The following is a 13,108-nucleotide window of genomic DNA, read 5'->3' as shown; positions in this document are numbered from 1 at the left end:
GGCTCAGGCGGGATGGGGCCCAGGGCACTGGCAGGGCAGGGTGGAGCTTGCAACTCCAGCAGGGTGGAGTGCTTTCTGCAGCTGGTTTGCACTTTCACAGAGCCAAGCCCAACAGCCTCCCCCACTTTGTCTGTCTGCAGTGCTGCTGGGTTCACTGTTACAGTGCAGATTTTCTACCACAGCCCTTACAGTGCCCAGACCTGGCAATGAACCGCAGACATTCCCGTTTCTGCAGGGGTTAGGCTTTTAGACCATCAGGCAAGGCGGGAAGGGTAGACTGGAAGTTCAAAATGGCGGGGAAAATGTTAGTTCAACTTTCATGCCTGGCAAGAGAGTGCTCGGGGTCACAGCAGGGTTCCTCTGGAGAAGTAGTCCCTGCTTCCTGAAACTCTCTCCCATGAGGTAAGACAAGAGGTCCTCAGTTCACCGCTCACCTATAGAAAACCCACAGTGAGCAAAAATAAATAAATACATACATACATAAATACTCTCTTGGGGACAGACACTCTTTTTCTTTGGGATGAGTTTTGTACCTGAAATTTGCTTTCTTGGAGTCACAGCTTGCCTTGGCAGAGGTGACGTGCAATTATCACTCCTCTCTGAGCTCAGTTCCCAGTCTTCAGCTTTATTCAGTACTTTCTGGTCATTATCCTTCCCTCTCAACAAGAGCTTCTGTCAAAAGCTGGCTTCAGTTGGCCATCTTGCTCCTCTCCCCCCTCTCCTTTTCTTCTTATGGGGACAAATGGGATTAAAGGCCCACCATCTCTGGTATAACCTTATCTTGACCTGCACCTGCAATAATTCTGTTTCCAAATAAGATCACATTCTGAGGTATTGGGAGTTAAGCACTTCAACACATGTCCTAAGGAGCACAAATCAGCCCAAAATGGCTATCAATTAGTGTGTGTTTTTAATGTTGCACTAGTTAACATTGTGTGGGGCAAATAAATCATGTATGTGGTTCACAGGTTATTCATTAGTGAGTTGTAGGCCATAGATTAAGGGGCCTGAAGAAAGGGGTGTAAGCTTGAGGAGAGTAGGCATGGCCCTGTCTGTTCATGGCCTGACAAGTGTCTGCTGAGATAGTGAGCACTGGAGGAATGAATGATATTTATTTTATGCACCCAAATAAAAGGACACATATTCTATTACTAGACAGTGAACTCAGCCTTACTTGTGGCTGATCAAAACTGTACTCAAAATGTAATAATTTCTGTAGGTTTCTACTCAAATTTGAATAAAGCTACATAAAATATTATAGTAATCCTCACCCCTAAACTAACTCTCTCAGCCCCCTCTGCTTTAAATCTCTCCCCATCATGAGACTCATGCTTGCAGCTGAGGTGCAGCCCAGCACCTCTGTCTGTCTGTGCTGACTCTTAAATATCAGTATTTCTTTTTCTCTGAATACCAATCTTCTCTTTCCTTAAAGGCAAAAACCCAGAGCAATTTGCCCAGGTGAAAAGTAACATTTTTAAATTTAGCTTGTCAGGAAGCTAAAGGAAGTATTGGGCACAAATTGGTAGTCTTGAGGGATTTTAGAAAGCTCTTTGTGTCCTGGCCATTTATCCTGTTCGGCTTGAAGGTGAATGTGATAACAGGAGCAACAGCAGTCATTTTGGACCATAAAGAGATCTTTACACTGGAAACTACATACTCAGAATTGTACAGCATAAGGATAGAAGTTTGTCTTCTTTGTGGTATCTTAGAGTCACAGTATTAGCATCAGAGAGCTTAATTACAGACTTCTTTTATGCAAGAGGAAAAACAAACCCCCAATTTATTTAAGCCACAATGCAGGAAATTTTTCCGTTTTCTCCAGTTTCACTCTAGTTTTAGGAAATGACATTTCCCAGGCTGTTTTGCCTTTTGTCTTCCAGGGAGATTCAGCTAATGAGTTGAATAACAGAGGACAAGAGATGGGGAAAGAGATCTTCCCCTTTCAATCTGCTTCAGAAGAGACCCTCTGACGATGGAATCATTTGCTCTTACCAGACAACACTCCCTCTGCAAGGAATCCTCCATCTTCTGCCTAAAGCCCTGGCTCCTGGGTACATCCACCCATCTACCCCCGTCACTTCTCCCTCATGGTAGGAGGGCTTTCTCCTTTTGACAATCAACTTATTTCCTCACTGAATAATGTTCAACTTCTCAGCTCTTTCATAAATTGTGCAACAAATTATTGAACGTAATGCCCTCAGTTCAAAATGAGTACACTGATTTCTGTTTTCTGACTTGATGCTGAATGATACAGCCACTGCATTTTGCAGGAGGGAGGGACTCTTTTTCGCTCCCAGCCAAGCACTATGTCTGACTATTATATCTCCTTCAGAATTCATAGAGATGGAAGAGATAAACCTCTAGGATACTAATACCTCTTAAGATCCCAGTTAGAACAGCAGATCCTGGCCATTTACGGCTTCTGCCAACCATGTTTGCACCTTCTCTGCATCTTATTTCAGAAAACAAAGCAAGATGAAAGGTCTTTCACTTTGTCTTTGCTGGCTGAGTGTTTAGTGTATGCTTCCTTGACAATTGTATCTCTATCAAAAACTCAGTCTTGGGGTCAAATCCACCCTCCTGCTCAGATTTACCCCATGGACCCTGGGGACAGTGGTAACCTCTGATCTCACTATGTCCTTGCTGTGATTTCTACACTCAAGACAGTCCATGCATACAGAACTTCCTAATGGTATTCAATAAACAGTTCAAACTCTTCCTCTGGCTCTTTATCTACACCCTCTGCAAATATCATGAGCTTGTGATGCCTGAGACCTGCTGCTCTGGAACATAAGCTTCATTGATATCCTGCTTCTTGTTACTGAGGTCCTGGAGATGGGAACCTAAATATGATGGAGATAGAGTCCTCCCCAACAATTCTGGCATTCCACTTGAACACTTAGTATCCTACTTTGAGACTAATTCATCTTTCTTCCAATTCTGTATTGGACCACACAAGGCTCCATAGTCCCATTCCTCTGATAGCTTCTTCAGGAAATCTCTAATGGGGTCTAAAAAGCTCTCACAGTAAAGCACTGCCTCAGAGTTCCACTGACTTGGTCTATTCTCACACGCATTTCAGAGTTTGATTGCCCACCTTGGTTGCCTTGGTGTTCCTCTCTTCATAAGACAATATACAAAGTGCCCCAGGAGCTCAGGAAGGGTCTGAACATAATTTTTCTGCACTAACACAGTGGTGTTAGCTTGCTCCATTTGGCCAATTTCTGTACTGTGGTTCACTAATGCTACCTCTGCCTATTTAGGAGGTATAATCTATTATAAGAATAAGAATTTTTTTCACAAGTGATCATAAGCATGCATGGAGTTCAGAGAATGGTTCAATTTTTTTTTATTATTATGCCAGTGGAGGTCGCCCTTAAAACTGAGAGAAATTGACCAGGGATATACAGTAAAGAGTTCTCTTTCCATTTTCCACTCTTTCCACCTTCTTCAGGGCATAAGTGCTACTCCCTGCCATTGAGGCCAGCAAGCCCTATCCCTGCCTCCCACCCAAGAAAACAAAGATGGATTCTGAAATTCTTTAGCATGCAACACCTATAAGACAAAACTCTTTTGCTAATATTGATCTCTTCTTATGGAACACAGCTACAATGTGTGTACATTTCCAAAGCTATCCTCTCCTCTTCAAGGGCAATAATGGGGAGAAATAAAGAATTTCAAAGTGACAGAAGAATTCATCCTACTACAGAAAATAATAAGCAATGAATTAATTTTATAATAAAAATCAGTAAAGTTTCTAAAAGTTTTAGGGAAAATAGAATTAGAATAAATAAAGATAAATAAGTCCAAAAAATGTCTAAGCAAGATCCTTATATTCAATGGGTTTTTCCATCAATCTTTTTCTATATAATTACTGTTTTATAAATAGTATTATCAATATTAATATATAATATATAAATACACACATATATATTACTATAAATAGCATTATAGTATTTAAGGTTGTTGTGCTATAATGATTTTTTAAAAAGTTCTAGGTGGGTGAAGCTAGATGGCAGACCAAGATGACAGAATAAAAGGATCATTCAGCTGAGCTCTCATGGAATGACTGGGAAAAAAGAGAGAACCAAGCCAGACAGAGCAGGGAACCTTACCCAGAGTCATAGCTCAGGGAGCACAGCAAGGAAGTGGTGAGGTAGATATAGTATATGAACCCCAGTGGTGGAAATGTGATGAATTAGGCAAGTGATGGTAACCTGCTTGGATTGGCTGCCATCACATAGAGGTCTGGGACAGGAGGAAGCCTATCCAGAGTCTTCAGTTGTTGGGGGAGCTGTGTGTTGAGTGGACACTTTGGAAGAGTGGGCAGACTTGAACAGTATATAGGAACCAGATTTGAATGCTGGTTGAGGTGGGTTTGCCATAGGTTTGGTGGCTAGAAAGTCAGCCATACTGAGAAGGTCTTAGCAGCCAGGGGGCTGCCATTGTGGGAAGGTCGTGAGAGGTCTTAGCAGGGGCCTAAAGCATAGCTGTCTTAATTCTGCTTACCAGGATTAAACTCCACTCTTGGGACAGGGTGAGGGACTCCTGCACCCCACAAGAAATGGAGTCAGAGAACGCTGTGAGACTGCCCCTGAAGGATTCTTGTGAGCTTTAAGATACCAACCCAAGCAAGGTCTGAACGCTGAGGAAACAATCAGGTGATCTCTAAAGGCAACTAAGTTTGAAATAAGGACCACAGAGGTTGCTGCCTATGCTCTCCATCTCCTAAAAACCCCACAGCTCCACCTGGCATCCCAGTGACATATTTCAATATACTGTCATCAAGAGCAAGGACTTCTGTTTGAAAGAAAGGAGGCAGTGAGAAGGGAAAAGGAGGAGAAGGAGGTGAACGACAAGAAAGCACACATGAGGAGGAACCAACAGAAAAATTCAGGCAATATGAAAAACAAAAACAGAGGAACTTCCCCCAAGGGACCATGAGGCAGCTACTGCAGAAGACTCAGTCTATAAAGAATTGCTGAACTTGAGAGAAAGGGAATTTAAACTATGGAAAATAATGACAATAAAAGGAATGGAAAAGAAAATGCGAAGGCAGAACCAATAGTCGGATGAGAGACATGTAGAATATAGAAAAGATATGGCAGAGCTTAAGGAAATGAAGGACACAACAGGGAATATAAAGATGCAGTAGAAAGTATCATACATAGGTTAGACCATGAAGAAGAAAGAACCTCAGAACTATAGGATACAGGTTTCGTGTTAACCCAGGTAGTTAAACAGGCAGAAAAGAAGAGAGAGAAAGAAGAACAGGTGCTTAGAGAACTACAAGATGACATATAGCATTCAAACATATGAATAATATGATTCCAGAAGAGGAAGGCCTACTGGAGACTATCATAAATGAAAACTTCTGAAGTTTTACTAAAGACCCCAGCACACTTCTTTCAGATGGATATCAAACCCCAGGTCATCTCAACTTTAACAGAGCCTCTCCAAGACACATTGTAATGAAACTGTCCTAAGTCAAAATGAAAGAAAAAATTCTGCAAGCAGCTGGGAGTAAGTGCCAACTGACCCACAGAGGCAGAGCAGTTAGGATGACAGCAGACTTCTGAACTGAAACCTTCCAAGCCAGAAGTGCATGGTCATCCACCTTCAACATTCTTAAACAAAAAAATGTTCAGCTCAGAATTCTGTATCCTGCTAAACTAAGCTGCAAAATTGATGGAGAAATCAAATCTTTTGTGAATATGCAAGTGGTGAGTAAATTTGTCACAAAAAGACCAGCTCTACAGAAAATACTTAGAACTATTCTCAACACTCACCATTACAACGGACCACCAGCAAAGTAAACACACAGAAGTGAAAGGTCAAAACTTAGCTTCCACAATGGCACAAAGGATAAAACTACACAACTGACTTACAAAATAAGATGAATATAACCCCACCATGCTCTTCAATTACACCACTGAAGGCGCACAGGATGGCTGATTGGATTAAAAAGCATAAGCCACCCATATGCTGTCTCTAGGAGACACACCTAGCCTTGAAGGACAAATTAATACTCATGGTTAAGGGATGGAAAAAGTATTTCAAACAAATGGAAATCAGAAGAAAGTAGAGGTTTCAATCTTATTTTCAGACACAAGAGGATTTAAAGCAATTAAAGAAAGACAAAGATGGGCACTTTATACTGGTCAAAGGAACAATACAACAAGAAGACATTTCAATTTTAAATACTTATGCATCCAACTTACATGCTCCCAGATTTATGAAACAGACCTTGATGGGTTTGAGCAATATGATATCCCCTAACATCACAATAGCTGGGGACTTTAACACTCCTCTGACAGAACTGGACAGATCCTCCAAATGGAAACTAAACAAAGATTAAAAAAAAAAAAAAAAGACTTAAATTTGACCCTAGAACAAACTGGATTAACAGACATATACAGAACATACCATTTCAAAGCTAAAGAATATACATTTTTCTCATCAGTCCATGTTACATACTCCAAATAAACCACATACTAGGATACAAACTAAGCCTTACCAAATTAAAACCCCAAGACTCCTGGAAGTGATAAAAAAAAATACAGTAATATGTCAAGATATATAATCAATGTCCACAAATCAGTAGCCTTTGTATAAGCCAATAACAGCCCCAATGAGAAGTTAATCAAGGACACAATTCCCTTCACAGTAGCTTCAACAAAAATGAAATACCTAGGAATATACATAACAAAAGAGGCAAAGGACTTCTGTAAAGAAAACTATGAAACCCTTAAAAAAGAAATAGTGGCAGCATCTGTGGCTCAAGGAGTAGAGCGCCGGTCCCATATGTCGGAGGTGGTGGGTTCAAACCCAGCCCCGGCCAAAAACCACAAAAAAAATAAAAAAGAAAGAAATAGTGGAAGATATTAACCAATGGAAGAACATGCCATGCTCATGGCTGGGAAGACTCAACATTGTGTAAATGCCTATGCTACCCAAAGCAATCTACAGATTCAATGCAATCCCCACTAAAACACCATCATCATACTTTCAAGATTTGGAAAAAAATAATTCTTCATTTTGTATTTAACCAGAAGAAACTCCACATAGCTAAGGCAATTCTTAATAATAAAAACAAAGCCAGGGGTATCACCTACCAGACTTTCAGCTATACTACAAGACCATAATGATCAAAACATCATTGTATTGGCACAAAAGTAGAGACATTGACATTTAGACCGAACAGAAAACCATGAGATGGGCTCAGTACCCGTAGCACAGTGGTTACAGTGCCAGCCACATACACCAAAGCTGGTGGGTTCAAACCTGGCCTGGGCCAGCTAAACAATGACAACTGCAATAAAAAAAAAATAGCTAGGCATTGTGGCAGGCACCTGTAGTACCAGTTTTTTAGGAGGCTGAGGCAAGAGCATTGCTTAAGCCCAAGAGTTTGAGGTTGCTGTGAGCTATAACGCCACAGCACTCTACTGAAGGTGACATAGTGAGACTCTGTCTCAAAAGAAAAGAAAAAGAAAACCATGCAATGGAACTAGTATCTTACTTGCAGCCACCGGATTTTTGATAAACCAAACAAGAACATACACCCAGCTGGGCACGGTGTCTCACACTGGTAATCCCAGCACTTGGGAGGTAATCCCAGCACTTGGGAGGCCGAAGCAGGTGGATTGCCTGAGCTCATATATTTGAGACCAGCCTGAGCCAGAGCGAGACCTTGTCTATAAAAATAGCTAGATGTTGTGGCAGGTGCTTGTAGTCGCAGCTACTTGGGAGGCTAAGGCAAGAGAATAGCTTAAGCCCAGGAGTTTGAGGTTGCTGTGAGCTATGATACCATGGTACTCTACCTTGACAAAGTGAAACTCTGTCTCCCAAAAAAAAAAAAATGATAATAATAACTTAAAAAAACATATACTGGGGGAAAGAATCCCTATTCAATAAATGTTGGGAGAACTGGATAACCACATGTAAAAGATTGGCACTGGACCTGCTCCTCTCACCACTTACAATAATTAATTCAAGATGGATATAAGATTTAACTCTAAGACATGAAAGAATAAAAATCCTCAAAGAAAGTGTGGGGAAAACACTTAAAGATATTGGCCTGGGAAAAATTTATATGAAGAAGATGTCTGTGGCATTTGCAACAACAGTAAAAATAAACAAATGGGACTTAATTAAACTGAACAGTTTCTGACAGCTAGGGAAACAACAACCAAAGCAAATAGACAACCTTCATAATGGGAAAAGATGTTTGCATATAATGAATTTGACAAAAGCTTGATAATTAGGATCTATAGAGAACTCAAATTAATAATAAAAAAAAAGACCCAACAATCTCATACATCACTGGGCAAGAGACATGAATAGAACCTTCTCTAAGGAAGACAGATAAATGGCTAACAAACATATGAAAAAATGCTCATTGTCCCTAATCATCAGAGAAATGCAAATCGAAACCATCCTGAGATATCACCTAACCTCCATGAGAATGGCCCATATCACAAAGTCTCAAAGCTACAAATGCTGCCGCAGATGTGGAGAGAAGGGAACACTTTTACACTGCTGGTGGGGCTGCAGACTAATACTACCATTTTGGAAGGACATATGGAGAATCCTCAAAGAACTCAAGCCAGACCTCCCATTTGATCCTGCAATCCCATTACTAGGCATCTACCCAGAAGAAAAAAAAATCCTTTTATTATAAGGACATTTGCACTAGACTGTTTACTGCAGCTCAATTTACAATTGCCAAAATGTGGAAACAGCCAAAATGTCCACCAACCCAGTAATGGATTAACAAGCCATGGTATATGTATATCATGGAATACTATTCAGCCACTAAAAAAGAAGGAGACTTTACATCTTTTTTATTAACCTAGATGAAAGTGGAACACATTCCTCTTAGTAAAGCATCACAAGTATGGAGAAGCAAGAATCCAATGTATTCTATTCTAATATGAAGGCAGCAGATGATCTAATACAAGGGTGGGGTAGGGGAATGAGCAAGTGTGGAGAGGGGTGGTGGGAGAGAAGTGGGGGGTCACGGTGTATGGCACACCTCTTGGGCATGGGGACACACTTAAGATGGACTTTATCTAACAAACACAATTAATGTAACTTAATTCTTTGTACCCTCAATGAACACCAAACAATAAAATAATAATTTTTTTAAAAATTAAAAAAATAATTTCTATACAGAAAAAAGATAACGACATAATAATTTTTTAAAAAATTAAAAAAATAATTTCTATACAGAAAAAAGATAACGACAGCTAGACACATACATAAATAACCAGCAATACACTCTAGAGCATCTTGGCAATGATATTGCTTCAGAGCCATCAAGTTGCAAAAGAATTACCTATGAAGAAAAAAGGGGCTATGCATTTCAGAGAACAAAAATAATCATGTATATATTCCTTCTACAAAAGCAATTATTTTTCTTGAAGTGGAAATTGTTGCAAGGGACATAGAAATGTTGTGAACTGAAATGGAAAAAGAAAATTATGTTGCTCTGCTCAAAACATCTCCACTTAGCTCAGCCCATCTCCTACACCCCAGAACAACATGGTAAACCTTCCACTTACGTAAAAATAAAAAATGGGGCTTATTTGGACTATTTCCAGATATTTTTGGTATGTTGATTTTTTCCTGCTGTGGAACAAAATGATATGTTGATACCATCTTTTGCACCTGTTCTCATTTACCACACAGGATTAGGAAGATGAAGAATTCCACACGGCAGGGAGTGTCTTAATGCTGGTTAGAGACATTCTCCAATGGCTGGATGATGTGCCATAAATAGCACAAGGCTTTTATTTTCTTTTTCTTTCTTTCTCTTTTTTGTAAAAAGTAAAAAAGACTTGCTCTTACTTTCCCCCCAATTTTTCCTTATTTGTTGGAAACGGCAAGAAACAACCAAGAGAAATGTGTATGATTAAGTCATGAGTTGACAAGTAGCCTGCCTCACACTCAGCTCTAAAAAATATTCACTTTGCAGGATATAACTGCAAGAAGGACTCTACCTAACTAACTCAAATATTGTGATTCATTTGTTTGTACTCTCACATTAACCTGAAATTTAGATAGATAGATAGATACATAGATAGATAGATAGATAGATACATAGATAGATAGACAGACAGACAGACAGATAGGATGCACTTGTACTTACAACACGCATTTGTATTTGGGAAGTGGATGCAGCACACCATCCCCCCAGTGAACTAGAAGGCTCCTGGAGAAATCACATAGATCCACCTTTTAGAATCACAAAACATTAGATCTGAAAGGAAGCACCCCACTAATTTTGTTCAACCCCTCAAAGACGTGAAGATTAGGACAGAGGCGGCAACTGACTGCTTCAAGTTTACACATGAGGGTGACCCGACACCTCAGTTCTCTCAGGTCTGTCCTGGTTTTAGTACATCAAATCTCATGGCCAGGAAAGCCTTAGTCTTGTCATTGCTGTCTTTTTCAATGTTAGGTTTAGATTTCAGGTGGTCTGTCCACTAACCTAGTGATTTTTTTCACACATTTTTATTTTTTACCAAGAATCTAGTTGTTCTATTGTTAAAAGACCATTTGTACATATGTTGAAGTGCTAATTATATATTCCTTATATACATGTATTTATGGTATGAAATGAAAAATGTTTGTTTTGGTTTTTGTTGCCCAATTAATGTTTTAGAAGATTATTCCCATATAAGACATGACCTAAATATTATTTCACTTCATTCTCTCTCCCGTCTCCTTTCTTTTTATGCTTGGAAGGAAGTAGATTTGTGTTGTTATGTATGGATTAGGCTGATAAATCAAATCACTAGACATTTCAAATAAACAAAATGAATTTGAGAGGTTATAAGTGTTTGCAAGTGTCACCGTGGAGACCAGAGAATGAATTGTTGCCATGGAGACAGGCATCAACACTGCCTGTGAATGTTTCCATGTCAAATCAGATATGGAGGAGATGTGGGAAGGAGAGGCATAAACAGGGCTGGCACTCACTGAAGCTGGAGACAAGTTGTGTGAGAAGGCTGAGGGATGCTACATAAGATGATGATGTGAAATGTCTCCATTCTCACCGTTGATCCATCAACATGCAGGAAAAAACCTCTAGGGAAAACCTCAGCAACTAAAATACTGTAGGACTGGAGGAGATTCCCACTCACTTTTCCATGTCTTTGTTCACAACGGCCACCTGTGGTAAGTTCTACACATACATGGCTGTGATATGGCGGCAGATAGTCTTTATGTCCTTGTCACATTGCAGAGACTGTAGTAAGCCCTTTACAAATTATTATGTCATTGAAGCTGAACAATACTTAAAAGTTAATGTAAATATTTTCTGTGTTATACCAACAGAGAAAGTGGCCTTACCTAAGGTCATGCAGCTAGAAAATGGAGAAGCTAGGATTCAAATCGAGCAGAGTCCACATTTCTTACATGCAACACGATGATGTGAAGATGGGGTCCTGGTGTCTGAGGTGCCTTACATCTAAATAAGGAAATAAACATGTTAATGAGAGTAACACTAGAGGAGTGATATGTTTTTCTAGCACCTATATACATTGTAGCTAGTATGTAATTACAGGTGGATATCAACACGAACCTCACACCCTTATGTCTTCCTTTTCTACAGATGTTATATCATTGAAGTTTTTAGTGGTGGAGAACAGAATGCATTGACTAGCTGAAAAAGGAAAGTGTTAGGATATCAATTAGGTTATGGGATAACTGGAAGAGTCAGAGCATCATGTTTAACACATAGAGGACCCAAAGTCCACACCTTCCTACTTCAGTGTACATGTAACTCTTTTAGGTTTTTGAATACAATTCACCCCAAAGTGTACATTTACATTTTCAGGTACATTTCTCCAAGACTGGACCCATTCAATATTCTTCCCTATAATGTCTATTTACTCATAGAACACTTGTGGATAGCATTCCATAGCCAAGCTGTTCTTTTCAGATGAGAGATTCCTGCTAATTCCAGGAAGCTACATGTTGGGTTGCCAACCTTTCCTGAGAAAGAATTATACAGTGAACCTTGCCTGACAGTGGGCATCAACAGAATTTAACTTAATCTCAAAGAATGTCTATGAGTATCAAAAGTCCCTTGAGTCAAATCTTGTGAAATATTTCTTTACAAATTATTGATGCACCAATGGTACAGGGCCATCTTTCTCTGAGAAGTAAAGGATAGTGGAAAGCTGATGGCTTTGGACCAAGACAGGCCCAAGTTGTTATAAATGTTAAGTTGGAAAGTGCAGGGGCAGCGCTGAGCTTCAGGCAGATATGCTCCACCTGCCAGCTCTGTTTCTCCACCAACTCTGCTCCCATGGCTTCTCTGAAGGGAAGCACAATTCTTGGCTGGGTTTGTGCAGACTGGAAGCAGCTAATTTTCTTGTAACCCTTTGGATGCCATCAGTTATGTAAAGAGATTCTGTTTATTTTTTCCCTGTGATTGAAAGTTTGCAGAAAATATATAGCCCACCTCTGTCTAGCAAGTATGCAGGACTTTTGGCTGAATTTTTGTGTATCCCACACCTAAGTTCATCTTACTTTCTAATCCTTATTTTCTATTTCTCATTTTTAAACCATTTATTTGTATCTTATCTCACTATGTTATTTGAATCTTTTTGTGCTTAAATCCTTTAAAGGGAAAAATGTGATCTAACCACTTGGCTTCTCCAGCAATACCACAACGGACACCCAGGACCCCCTCATGGGCTCTTTTCGTGCAGATCGGTTGTATTTGAGGCTCTTTCAAACGCATTCCCACTTTTCCCTGAGTTTTAGGCTGGCTGTGATTTTCTTCTTCAAACCAATTTATCTTCTTTTGTCTTTCAAGTATTTCTCATGATTTCTACTTCCTAAGTACCTCCCAGCCTGTTTCCCAGCACTCACTTTGATTTATTTTACTTTGCATTCTCTTCTGATATTTCCAGAATGGAAAGGGGAGGATGGAGAATGTGCTCAGTCTGCCGTCCTCCTCTGGTGTCCGCTTCTCCCTTCTTCAGTACAGATTTGTATTTCCAACAGTTCTCTGGACATGAGTGCACAGGCATCCCTGAGGAGCCTCAATTCACAGTGCCCAAAGGGAACTCTTCACCTCACCCACACCTGACAC

The 13,108-nt window shown here is 39.9% G+C and overlaps 1 protein-coding gene across 5 annotated transcripts in view; it reads right to left on the bottom strand.

The window, feature by feature from the left end:
* Positions 1-13,108, bottom strand: part of PCSK1 (proprotein convertase subtilisin/kexin type 1) — a 395,546-nt gene that overhangs the window by 199,750 nt on the left and 182,688 nt on the right. For 4 of the 5 annotated variants that reach the window (XM_053586263.1, XM_053586273.1, XM_053586282.1 and 1 more), the window contains 3 exons: positions 11,356-11,473; positions 10,151-10,213; positions 9,261-9,337 (listed from right to left, as the gene is read on the bottom strand). The exons of the other annotated variant lie outside the window; for it this stretch is intronic. The gene's annotated coding sequence lies outside the window, so the exon portion shown is untranslated. The remainder of the gene's footprint in view (positions 1-9,260; positions 9,338-10,150; positions 10,214-11,355; positions 11,474-13,108) is intronic. 5 annotated transcript variants of the gene reach the window in all.

Source organism: Nycticebus coucang, chromosome 1, assembly GCF_027406575.1.
Source record: "Nycticebus coucang isolate mNycCou1 chromosome 1, mNycCou1.pri, whole genome shotgun sequence".
Taxonomy (NCBI): domain Eukaryota; kingdom Metazoa; phylum Chordata; class Mammalia; order Primates; family Lorisidae; genus Nycticebus; species Nycticebus coucang.
The sequence above is the reverse complement of the archived record's forward strand: the minus strand, read 5'-3'. Positions and strand labels throughout refer to the sequence as shown.